The sequence below is a fragment of the Salmo trutta genome, unplaced genomic scaffold (assembly GCF_901001165.1).
Source record: "Salmo trutta unplaced genomic scaffold, fSalTru1.1, whole genome shotgun sequence".
NCBI lineage: Eukaryota > Metazoa > Chordata > Actinopteri > Salmoniformes > Salmonidae > Salmo > Salmo trutta.
The window spans coordinates 326,811-340,632 of NW_021822698.1; positions in this window are offsets into that span (position 1 = coordinate 326,811).

Consider the following 13,822-nt stretch of genomic DNA (forward strand, 5'->3'; position numbering starts at 1 on the left):
ACATCCTGTCCTACAGTAGCTAAATTCAGAGACACATCCTGTCATACAGTAGCCATATTCCTCAGAGACACATCCTGTCCTACAGTAGCTGTATTCCTCAGAGACACATCCTGTCCTACAGTAGCTGTATTCCTCAGAGACACATCCTGTCCTACAGTAGCTGTATTCAGAGACACATCCTGTCCTACAGTAGCTGTATTCCTCAGAGACACATCTTGTCCTACAGTAGCCATATTCCACAGAGACACATCCTGTCCTACAGTAGCTGTATTCAGAGACACATCCTGTCCTACAGTAGCTGTATTCCTCAGAGACACATCTTGTCCTACAGTAGCCATATTCCTCAGAGACACATCCTGTCCTACAGTAGCTGTATTCAGAGACACATCCTGTCCTACAGTAGCTGTATTCAGAGACACATCCTGTCCTACAGTAGCTGTATTCCTCAGAGACACATCCTTTCCTACAGTAGCTGTATTCAGAGACACATCCTGTCCTACAGTAGCTGTATTCAGAGACACATCCTGTCCTACAGTAGCTGTATTCCTCAGAGACACATCCTGTCCTACAGTAGCTGTATTCAGAGACACATCCTGTCCTACAGAAGCTGTATTCCTCAGAGACACATCCTGTCCTACAGTAGCTGTATTCAGAGACACATCCTGTCTTACAGTAGCTGTATTCCTCAGAGACACATCCTGTCCTACAGTAGCTGTAGTCAGAGACCCATCCTGTCCTACAGTAGCTGAATTCAGAGACACATCCTGTCCTACAGTAGCTGTATCCCTCAGAGACACATCCTGTCCTACAGTAGCTGTATTCAGAGACACATCCTGTCCTACAGTAGCTGTATTCAGAGACACATCCTGTCCTACAGTAGCTGTAGTGAGACACATCCTGTCCTACAGTAGCTGTATTCCTCAGAGACACATCCTGTCCTACAGTAGCTGTATTCAGAGACACATCCTGTTCTACAGTAGCTGTATTCAGAGACACATCCTGTCCTACAGCAGCTGTATTCAGAGACACATCCTGTTCTACAGTAGCTGTATTCAGAGACACATCCTGTCCTACAGTAGCTGTATTCCTCAGAGACACATCTAGTCCTACAGTAGCCATATTCCTCAGAGACACATCCTGTCCTACAGTAGCTGTATTCAGAGACACATCCTGTCCTACAGTAGCTATATTCCTCAGAGACACATCCTGTCCTACAGTAGCTGTATTCAGAGACACATCCTGTCCTACAGTAGCTGTATTCCTCAGAGACACATCCTGTCCTACAGTAGCTGTATTCAGAGACACATCCTGTCTTACAGTAGCTGTATTCCTCAGAGACACATCCTGTCCTACAGTAGCTGTAGTCAGAGACACATCCTGTCCTACAGTAGCTGTATCCCTCAGAGACACATCCTGTCCTACAGTAGCTGTATCCCTCAGAGACACATCCTGTCCTACAGTAGCTGTATTCAGAGACACATCCTGTCCTACAGTAGCTGTATTCAGAGACACATCCTGTCCTACAGTAGCTGTAGTGAGACACATCCTGTCCTACAGTAGCTGTATTCCTCAGAGACACATCCTGTCCTACAGTAGCTGTATTCAGAGACACATCCTGTCCTACAGCAGCTGTATTCAGAGACACATCCTGTTCTACAGTAGGTGTATTCAGAGACACATCCTGTCCTACAGTAGCTGTAGTCAGAGACACATCCTGCCCTACAGTAGCTAAATTCAGAGACACATCCTGTCCTACAGTAGCTGTATTCATAGACACATCCTGTCCTACAGTAGCTATATTCCTCAGAGACACATCCTGTCCTACAGTAGCTGTATTCCTCAGAGACACATCCTGTCCTACAGTAGCTAAATTCAGAGACACATCCTGTCCTACAGTAGCTGTATTCCTCAGAGACACATCCTGTCCTACAGTAGCTAAATTCAGAGACACATCCTGTTCTACAGTAGCTGTATTCAGAGACACATCCTGTCCTACAGTAGCTGTAGTCAGAGACGCATCCTGTCCTACAGTAGCTAAATTCAGAGACACATCCTGTCCTACAGTAGCTGTATTCCTCAGAGACACATCCTGTCCTACAGTAGCTGTATTCATAGACACATCCTGTCCTACAGTAGCTGTATTCAGAGACACATCCTGTCCTACAGTAGCTGTAGTCAGAGACACATCCTGTCCTACAGTAGCTGTATTCCTCAGAGACACATCCTGTCCTACAGTAGCTGTATTCATAGACACATCCTGTCCTACAGTAGCTGTATTCAGAGACACATCCTGTCCTACAGTAGCTGTATTCATAGACACATCCTGTCCTACAGTAGCTGTATTCCTCAGAGACACATCCTGTCCTACAGTAGCTGTAGTCAGAGACACATCCTGTCCTACAGTAGCTGTATTCCTCAGAGACACATCCTGTCCTACAGTAGCTGTATTCCTCAGAGACACATCCTGTCCTACAGTAGCTGTATTCCTCAGAGACACATCCTGTCATACAGTAGGTGTATTCCTAAGAGACACATCCTGTCCTACAGTAGCTGTATTCCTCAGAGACACATCCTGTCCTACAGTAGCTGTATTCAGAGACACATCCTGTCTTACAGTAGCTGTATTCCTCAGAGACACATCCTGTCCTACAGTAGCTGTAGTCAGAGACACATCCTGTCCTACAGTAGCTGTATCCCTCAGAGACACATCCTGTCCTACAGTAGCTGTATCCCTCAGAGACACATCCTGTCTTACAGTAGCTGTAATCCTCAGAGACACATCCTGTCCTACAGTAGCTGTAGTCAGAGACACATCCTGTCCTACAGTAGCTGTATCCCTCAGAGACACATCCTGTCCTACAGTAGCTGTATTCCTCAGAGACACATCCTGTCCTACAGTAGCTGTATTCAGAGACACATCCTGTCCTACAGTAGCTGTAGTCAGAGACACATCCTGCCCTACAGTAGCTAAATTCAGAGACACATCCTGTTCTACAGTAGCTGTATTCAGAGACAAATCCTGTCCTACAGTAGCTGTAGTCAGAGACGCATCCTGTCCTACAGTAGCTAAATTCAGAGACACATCCTGTCCTACAGTAGCTGTATTCCTCAGAGACACATCCTGTCCTACAGTAGCTGTATTCATAGACACATCCTGTCCTACAGCAGCTGTATTCAGAGACACATCCTGTCCTACAGTAGCTGTAGTCAGAGACACATCCTGTCCTACAGTAGCTGTATTCCTCAGAGACACATCCTGTCCTACAGTAGCTGTATTCATAGACACATCCTGTCATACAGTAGCTGTATTCCTCAGAGACACATCCTGTCCTACAGTAGCTGTATTCATAGACACATCCTGTCATACAGTAGCTGTATTCCTCAGAGACCACATCCTGTCCTACAGTAGCTGTATTCAGAGACACATCCTGTCCTACAGTAAGCTGTATTCATAGACACATCCTGTCCTACAGTAGCTGTATTCCTCAGAGACACATCCTGTCCTACAGTAGCTGTAGTCAGAGACACATCCTTCCCTACAGTAGCTGTATTCCTCAGACACACTCCTGTCCTACAGTAGCTGTATTCCTCAGAGACACATCCTGTCCTACAGTAGCTGTATTCCTCAGAGACACATCCGTCCTACAGTAGCGTGTATTCCTCAGAGACACATCCTGTCCTACAGTAGCTGTATTCCTCAGAGACACATCCTGTCATACAGTAGCTGTATTCCTCAGAGACACATCCTGTCATACCGTAGGTGTATCCTCAGAGACACATCCTGTCCTACAGTAGCTGTATTCCTCAGAGACACATCCTGTCCTACAGTAGCTGTATTCAGAGACACATCCTGTCATACAGTAGCTGTATTCCTCAGAGACACATCCTGTCCTACAGTAGCTGAAGTCAGAGACGCATCCTGTCCTACAGTAGCTAAATTCAGAGACACATCCTGTCCTACAGTAGCTGTATTCCTCAGAGACACATCCTGTCCTACAGTAGCTGTATTCATAGACACATCCTGTCCTACAGCAGCTGTATTCAGAGACACATCCTGTCCTACAGTAGCTGTAGTCAGAGACACATCCTGTCCTACAGTAGCTGTATTCCTCAGAGACACATCCTGTCCTACAGTAGCTGTATTCATAGACACATCCTGTCATACAGTAGCTGTATTCCTCAGAGACACATCCTGTCCTACAGTAGCTGTATTCATAGACACATCCTGTCATACAGTAGCTGTATTCCTCAGAGACACATCCTGTCCTACAGTAGCTGTATTCAGAGACACATCCTGTCCTACAGTAGCTGTATTCATAGACACATCCTGTCCTACAGTAGCTGTATTCCTCAGAGACACATCCTGTCCTACAGTAGCTGTAGTCAGAGACACATCCTGTCCTACAGTAGCTGTATTCCTCAGACACACATCCTGTCCTACAGTAGCTGTATTCCTCAGAGACACATCCTGTCCTACAGTAGCTGTATTCCTCAGAGACACATCCTGTCCTACAGTAGCTGTATTCCTCAGAGACACATCCTGTCCTACAGTAGCTGTATTCCTCAGAGACACATCCTGTCATACAGTAGCTGTATTCCTCAGAGACACATCCTGTCATACAGTAGGTATATTCCTCAGAGACACATCCTGTCCTACAGTAGCTGTATTCCTCAGAGACACATCCTGTCCTACAGTAGCTGTATTCAGAGACACATCCTGTCATACAGTAGCTGTATTCCTCAGAGACACATCCTGTCCTACAGTAGCTGTAGTCAGAGACGCATCCTGTCCTACAGTAGCTAAATTCAGAGACACATCCTGTCCTACAGTAGCTGTATTCCTCAGAGACACATCCTGTCCTACAGTAGCTGTATTCATAGACACATCCTGTCCTACAGCAGCTGTATTCAGAGACACATCCTGTCCTACAGTAGCTGTAGTCAGAGACACATCCTGTCCTACAGTAGCTGTATTCCTCAGAGACACATCCTGTCCTACAGTAGCTGTATTCATAGACACATCCTGTCATACAGTAGCTGTATTCCTCAGAGACACATCCTGTCCTACAGTAGCTGTATTCATAGACACATCCTGTCATACAGTAGCTGTATTCCTCAGAGACACATCCTGTCCTACAGTAGCTGTATTCAGAGACACATCTGTCCTACAGTAGCTGTATTCATAGACACATCCTGTCCTACAGTAGCTGTATTCCTCAGAGACACATCCTGTCCTACAGTAGCTGTAGTCAAGACACATCCTGTCCTACAGTAGCTGTATTCCTCAGACACACATCCTGTCCTACAGTAGCTGTATTCCTCAGAGACACATCCTGTCCTACAGTAGCTGTATTCCTCAGAGACACATCCTGTCCTACAGTAGCTGTATTCCTCAGAGACACATCCTGTCCTACAGTAGCTGTATTCCTCAGAGACACATCCTGTCATACAGTCTGTATTCCTCAGAGACACATCCTGTCCATACAGTAGGTGTATTCCTCAGAGACACATCCTTCCTACAGTAGCTGTATTCCTCAAGACACATCCTGTCCTACAGTAGATGTATTCAGAGACACTCCTGTCATACAGTAGCTGTATTCCTCGAGACACATCCTGTCCTACAGTAGCCATATTCCTCAGAGACACATCCTGACCTACAGTAGCTGTATTCTCAGAGACACATCCTGTCCTACAGTCAGCTACGTGCTGTATTCAGAGACACATCCTGTCATACAGTAGCTGTCAGATACCATCCTGTCATACAGTAGCTGTATTCCTCAGAGACCACATCCTGTCCTACAGTAGCTGTATTCAGAGACACATCCTGTCCTACAGTAGCTGTATTCTCAGAGACACATCCTGTCCTACAGTAGCTGTATTCATAGACATATCCTGTCATACAGTAGCTGTATCCTCAGAGTACACATCCTGCCTACAGTAGCTGTATTCATAGACACATCCTGTCAGACAGTAGCTGTATTCCTCCGAGACAACATCCTGTCCTACAAGTAGCTGTATTCAGAGACACATCCTGGTCCATACAGTAGCTGTATTCATAGACACATCCTGTCCTACAGTAGCTGTATTCCTCAGAGACACATCCTGTCCTACAGTAGCTGTAGGCAGAGACACATCCTGTCCTACAGTAGCTGTATTCCTCAGAGACACATCCGTGCCTACAGTAGCTGTATTCCTCAGAGACACATCCTGTCTACAGTAGCTGTATTCTCAGAGACACATCCTGTCCTACAGTAGCTGTATTCCTCAGAGACACATCCTGTCCTACAGTAGCTGTATTCCTCAGAGACAGCATCCTGTCATACAGTAGCTGTATTCCTCAAGAACACATCCTGTCATACAGTAGGTGTATTCCTCAGAGACCATCCTGTCCTACAGTAGCTGTAGTTCCTCAGAGACACATCCTGTCCTACAGTAGCTGTATTCAGAGACACTCCTGTCCTACAGTACTGTATTCCTCAGAGACACATCCTGTCCTACAGTAGCTGTATTCAGAGACACATCCTGTCCTACAGCAGCTGTATTCAGAGACCATCCGTCTACAGTAGGTGTATTCAGATACACATCCTGTCCTACAGTAGCTGTAAGTCAGAGACACATCCTGCCCTACCGTAGCTAAATTCAGACGACACATCCTGTCCTACAGTAGCTAGAGTTCCTCAGAGACACATCCTGTCCTACAGTATCTGTATTCAGAGACACATCCTTTCTACAGTAGCTGTATTCCTCAGAGACACATCCTGTCCTACAGTAGCTAAATTCAGAGACACATCCTGTCCTAAGGACCAGTAAAGCTGTATTCCTCAGAGACACATCCTGTCCTACAGTAGCTAAATTCAGAGACACATCCTGTTCTACAGTAGCTGTATTCAGAGACACATCCTGTCCTGCAGTAGCTGTAGTCAGAGACGCATCCTGTCCTACAGTAGCTAAATTCAGAGACACATCCTGTCCTACAGTAGCTGTATTCCTCAGAGACACTCCTGTCCTACAGTAGCTGTATTCATAGACACATCCTGTCCTACAGTAGCTGTATTCAGAGACCATCCTGTCCTACAGTAGCTGTAGTCAGAGACACATCCTGTCCTACAGTAGCTGTATTCCTCAGAGACACATCCTGTCCTACAGTAGCTGTATTCATAGACACATCCTGTCATACAGTAGCTGTATTCCTCAAGACACATCCTGTCCTACAGTAGCTGTATTCATAGACACATCCTGTCATACAGTAGCTGTATTCCTCAGAGACACATCCTGTCCTACAGTAGCTGTATTCAGAGACACATCCTGTCCTACAGTAGCTGTATTCATAGACACATCCTGTCCTACAGTAGCTGATTCCTCAGAGACACATCCTGTCCTACAGTAGCTGTAGTCAGAGACACATCCTGTCCTACAGTAGCTGTATTCCTCAGAGACACATCCTGTCCCTACAGTAGCTGTATTCCTCAGAGACACATCCTTGTCCTACAGTAGCTGTATTCCTCAGAGACACATCCTGTCCTACAGTAGCTGTATTCCTCAGAGACACATCCTGTCCTACAGTAGCTGTATTCCTCAGAGACACATCCTGTCATACAGTAGCTGTATTCCTCAGAGACACATCCTGTCATACAGTAGGTGTATTCCTCAGAGACACATCCTGTCCTACAGTAGCTGTATTCTTCAGAGACACATCCTGTCCTACAGTAGCTGTATTCAGAGACACATCCTGTCTTACAGTAGCTGTATTCCTCAGAGACACATCCTGTCCTACAGTAGCTGTAGTCAGAGACACATCCTGTCCTACAGTAGCTGTATCCCTCAGAGACACATCCTGTCCTACAGTAGCTGTATCCCTCAGAGACACATCCTGTCCTACAGTAGCTGTATTCAGAGACACATCCTGTCCTACAGTAGCTGTTATTCAGTAGACACATCCTGTCCTACAGTAGCTGTAGTGAGACACATCCTGTCCTACAGTAGCTGTATTCCTCAGAGACACATCCTGTCCTACAGTAGCTGTATTCAGAGACACATCCTGTCCTACAGCAGCTGTATTCAGAGACACATCCTGTTCTACAGTAGGTGTATTCAGAGACACATCCTGTCCTACAGTAGCTGTAGTCAGAGACACATCCTGCCCTACAGTAGCTAAATTCAGAGACACATCCTGTCCTACAGTAGCTGTATTCATAGACACATCCTGTCCTACAGTAGCTATATTCCTCAGAGACACATCCTGTCCTACAGTAGCTGTATTCAGAGACACATCCTGTCCTACAGTAGCTGTATTCCTCAGAGACACATCCTGTCCTACTGTAGCTAAATTCAAGACAAACATCCTGTCCTACAGTAGCTGTATTCCTCAGAGACACATCCTGTCCTACAGTAGCTGTATTCCTCAGAAGACACATCCTGTCCTACAGTAGCTGTATTCCTCAGAGACACATCCTGTCCTACAGTAGCTGTATTCCTCAGAGACACATCCTGTCCTACAGTAGCTGTATTCCTCAGAGACACATCCTGTCATACAGTAGCTGTATTCCTCAGAGACACATCCTGTCATACAGTAGGTATATTCCTCAGAGACACATCCTGTCCTACAGTAGCTGTATTCCTCAGAGACACATCCTGTCCTACAGTAGCTGTATTCAGAGACACATCCTGTCCTACAGTAGCCATATTCCTCAGAGACACATCCTGACCTACAGTAGCTGTATTCCTCAGAGACACATCCTGTCCTACAGTAGCTGTATTCAGAGACACATCCTGTCATACAGTAGCTGTAGTCAGAGACACATCCTGTCATACAGTAGCTGTATTCCTCAGAGACACATCCTGTCCTACAGTAGCTGTATTCAGAGACACATCCTGTCCTACAGTAGCTGTATTCCTCAGAGACACATCCTGTCCTACAGTAGCTGTATTCATAGACACATCCTGTCATACAGTAGCTGTATTCCTCAGAGACACATCCTGTCCTACAGTAGCTGTATTCATAGACACATCCTGTCATACAGGACAGGATGTGTCTCTGAGGAATACAGCTACTGTAGACACATCCTGTCCTACAGTAGCTGTATTCAGAGACACATCCTGTCCTACAGTAGCTGTATTCATAGACACATCCTGTCCTACAGTAGCTGTATTCCTCAGAGACACATCCTGTCCTACAGTAGCTGTAGTCAGAGACACATCCTGTCCTACAGTAGCTGTATTCCTCAGAGACACTCCTGTCCTACAGTAGCTGTATTCCTCAGAGACACATCCTGGTCCTACAGTAGCTGTATTCCTCAGAGACACATCCTGTCCTACAGTAGCTGTATTCCTCAGAGACACATCCTGTCATACAGTAGCTGTATTCCGCAGAGACACATCCTGTCATACAGTAGGTGTATTCCTCAGAGACACATCCTGTCCCTACAGTAGCTGTATTCCTCAGAGACACATCCTGTCCTACAGTAGGCTGTATTCAGAGACACATCCTGTCCTACAGTAGCTGTAGTGAGACACATCCTGTCCTACAGTAGCTGTATTCCTCAGAGACACATCCTGTCCTACAGTAGCTGTATTCAGAGACACATCCTGTCCTACAGCAGCTGTATTCAGAGACACATCCTGTTCTACAGTAGGTGTATTCAGAGACACATCCTGCCCTACAGTAGCTAAATTCAGAGACACATCCTGTCCTACAGTAGCTGTATTCATAGACACATCCTGTCCTACAGTAGCTATATCCTCAGAGACACATCCTGTCCTACATTAGCTGTATTCAGAGACACATCCTATCACTACAGTAGCTGTATCCTCAGAGACACATCCTGTCCTACAGTAGCTAAATTCAGAGACACATCCTGTCCTACAGTAGCTGTATTCCTCAGAGACACATCCTGTCCTACAGTAGCTAAATTCAGAGACACATCCTGTGCTACAGTAGCTGTATTCAGAGACATATCCTGTCCTGCAGTAGCTGTAGTCAGAGACGCATCCTGTCCTACATAGCTAAATTCAGAGACACATCCTGTCCTACATAGCTGTATTCCTCAGAGACCATCCTGTCCTACAGTAGCTGTATTCATGACACATCCTGTCCTACAGTAGCTGTATTCAGAGACAAATCCTGTCCTACAGTAGCTGTAGTCAGAGACACATCCTGTCCTACGTAGCTGTCATTCCTCAGAGACACATCCTGTCCTACAGTAGCTGTATTCATAGACACATCCTGTCATAATGTAGCTGTATTCCTCAGAGACACATCCTGTCCTACAGTAGCTGTATTCATAGACCATCCTGTCATACGTAGCTGTATTCCTCAGAGACACATCCTGTCCTACATAGCTGTATTGCAAGACACAATCCTGTCCTACAGTACTGTATTCATAGACACATCCTGTCCTACAGTAGCTGTATTCCTCAGAGACACATCCTGTCCTACAGTAGCTGTATTCCTCAGAGACACAATCCTGTCCTACAGTAGCTGTAATTCCTCAGAGACACATCCTGTCCTACAGTAGCTGTAATTCCTCAGAGACACATCCGTCCTACAGTAGCTGGTATTCCTCAGAGACACATCCTGTCCTACAGTAGCTGTATTCCTCAGAGACACTATCCTGTCCTACATAGCTGTATTCCTCAGAGACACATCCTGTCCTACAGTAGCTGTATTCCTCAGAGACACATCCTGTCATACAGTAGCTGTATTCCTCAGAGACACATCCTGTCATACAGTAGGTGTATTCCTCAGAGACACATCCTGTCCTACAGTAGCTGTATTCCTCAGAGACACATCCCTGTCCTACAGTAGCTGTATTCAGAGACACATCCTGTCTTACAGTAGCTGTATTCCTCAGAGACACATCCTGTCCTACAGTAGCTGTATTCATAGACACATCCTGTCCTACAGTAGCTGTATTCCTCAGAGACACATCCTGTCCTACAGTAGCTGTAGTCAGAGACACCATCCTGTCCTACAGTAGCTGTATTCCTCAGACACACATCCTGTCCTACAGTAGCTGTATTCCTCAGAGACACATCCTGTCCTACAGTAGCTGTATTCCTCAGAGACACATCCTGTCCTACAGTAGCTGTATTCCTCAGAGACACATCCTGTCCTACAGTAGCTGTATTCCTCAGAGACACATCCTGTCATACAGTAGCTGTATTCCTCAGAGACACATCCTGTCATACAGTAGGTGTATTCCTCAGAGACACATCCTGTCCTACAGTAGCTGTATTCCTCAGAGACCATCCTGTCCTACAGTAGCTGTATTCAGAGACACATCCTGTCATACAGTAGCTGTATTCCTCAGAGACACATCCTGTCCTACAGTAGCCATATTCCTCAGAGACACATCCTGACCTACAGTAGCTGTATTCCTCAGAGACACATCCTGTCCTACAGTAGCTGTATTCAGAGACACATCCTGTCATACAGTAGCTGTAGTCAGAGACACATCCTGTCATAGCAGTCGCTGTATTCCTCAGAGACACATCCTGTCCTACAGTAGCTGTATTCAGAGACACATCCTGTCCTACAGTAGCTGTATTCCGTCAGAGACACATCCTGTCCTACAGTAGCTGTATTCATAAGACACATCCTGTCATACAGTAGCTGTATTCCTCAGAGACACATCCTGTCCTACAGTAGCTGTATTCATAGACACATCCTGTCATACAGTAGCTGTATTCCTCAGAGACACATCCTGTCCTACAGTAGCTGTATTCAGAGACACATCCTGTCCTACAGTAGCTGTATTCATAGACACATCCTGTCCTACAGTAGCTGTATTCCTCAGAGACACATCCTGTCCTACAGTAGCTGTAGTCAGAGACACATCCTGTCCTACAGTAGCTGTATTTCCTCAGAGACACATCCTGTCCTACAGTAGCTGTATTCCTCAGAGACACATTCCTGTCCTACAGTAGCTGTATTCCTCAGAGACACATCCTGTCCTACAGTAGCTGTATTCTCAGAGACCATCCTGTCCCTACAGTAGCTGTATTCCTCAGAGACACTCCTGTCATAAAGTAGCTGTATTCCTCAGAGACACATCCTGTCATACAGTAGTGTATTCCTCAGAACCATCCTGTCCTACAGTAGCTGTATTCCTCAGAGACACATCCTGTCCTACAGTAGCTGTATTCAGAACCATCCTCCTACAGTAGCTGTAGTGGAACACATCCTGTCCTACATAGCTGTATTCCTCAGAGAACATCCTGTCCTACAGTACTGTATTCAGAGACACATCCTGTCCTACAGCAGCTGTATTCAGAGACACATCTCCTGTTCTACAGTAGGTTGTATTCAGAAGACCATCCTGTCCTACAGTAGCTGTAGTCCAGAGACACATCCCTGCCCTACAGTAGCTAAATTCAGAGACACTCCTGTCCTACAGTAGCTGTATTCATAGACACATCCTGTCCTACAGTAGCTATATTCCTCGAGACACATCCTGTCCTACAGTAGCTGTATTCAGAGACACATCCTGTCCTACAGTAGCTGTATTCCTCAGAGACACATCCTGTCCACAGTAGCTAAATTCAGAGACACATCCGTCCTACAGTAGCTGTAGTCCTCAGAGACACATCCTGTCCTACAGTAGCTAAATTCAGAGACACATCCTGTTCTACAGTAGCTGTATTCAGAGACACAATCCTGTCCTGCAGTAGCTGTAGTCAGAGACGCATCCTGTCCTACAGTAGCTAAATTCAGAGACACATCCTGTCCTACAGTAGCTGTATTCCTCAGAGACACATCCTGTCCTACAGTAGCTGTATTCATAGACACATCCTGTCCTACAGTAGCTGTATTCAGAGACACATCCTGTCCTACATAGCTGTAGTCGAGACACATCCTGTCCTACAGTAGCTGTAGTCAGGACACATCCTGTCCTACATAGCTGTATTCCTCAGAGACACATCCTGTCCTACAGTAGCTGTATTCATAGACACATCCTGTCATACAGTAGCTGTATTCCTCAGAGACACATCCTGTCCTACAGTAGCTGTATTCATAGACACATCCGTCATACAGTAGCTTATTCCTCAGAGACACATCCTGTCCTAAAGTAGCTGTATTCAGAGACACATCCTGTCCTACAGTAGCTGTATTCATAGACACACATCCTGTCCTACAGTAGCTGTATTCCTCAGACCATCCCTGTCCTACAGTAGCTGTAGTCAGAGACACATCCTGTCCTACAGTACTGTATTCCTCAGAGACACATCCTGTCCACCGTACTGTATTCCTCAGAGACACATCCTGTCCTACAGTAGCTGTATTCCTCAGAGACACATCCTGTCCTACAGTCTGTATTCCTCAAGACACTCCTGTCCTACAGTAGCTGTATTCCTCAGAGACACATCCTGTCCTACAGTAGCTGTATTCCTCAGAGACACTCCTGTCATACAGTAGGTGTATTCCTCAGAGACACACATCCTGTTCCTACAGTAGCTGTATTCCTCAGAGACACATCCTGTCCTACAGTACTGTATTCAGACACCATCCTGTCTTACAGTAGCTGTATTCCTCAGAGACCACTCCTGTCCTACAGTAGCTGTAGTCAAGACACATCCTGTCCTACAGTAGCTGTATCCCTCAAGACACATCCTGTCCTACAGTACTGTATCCTCCGAGACACCTCCTTCCTACAGTAGCTGTATTCAGACCATCCTGTCCTACAGTAGCTGTATCAGAGACACATCCTGTCCTCAGTTACTGTATGAGACACATCCTGTCCTACAGTAGCTGTATTCCTCGACACATCCTGTCCTACAGTAGCTGTATTCAGACACTCCTGTCCTACAGCGCTGTATTCAGAGA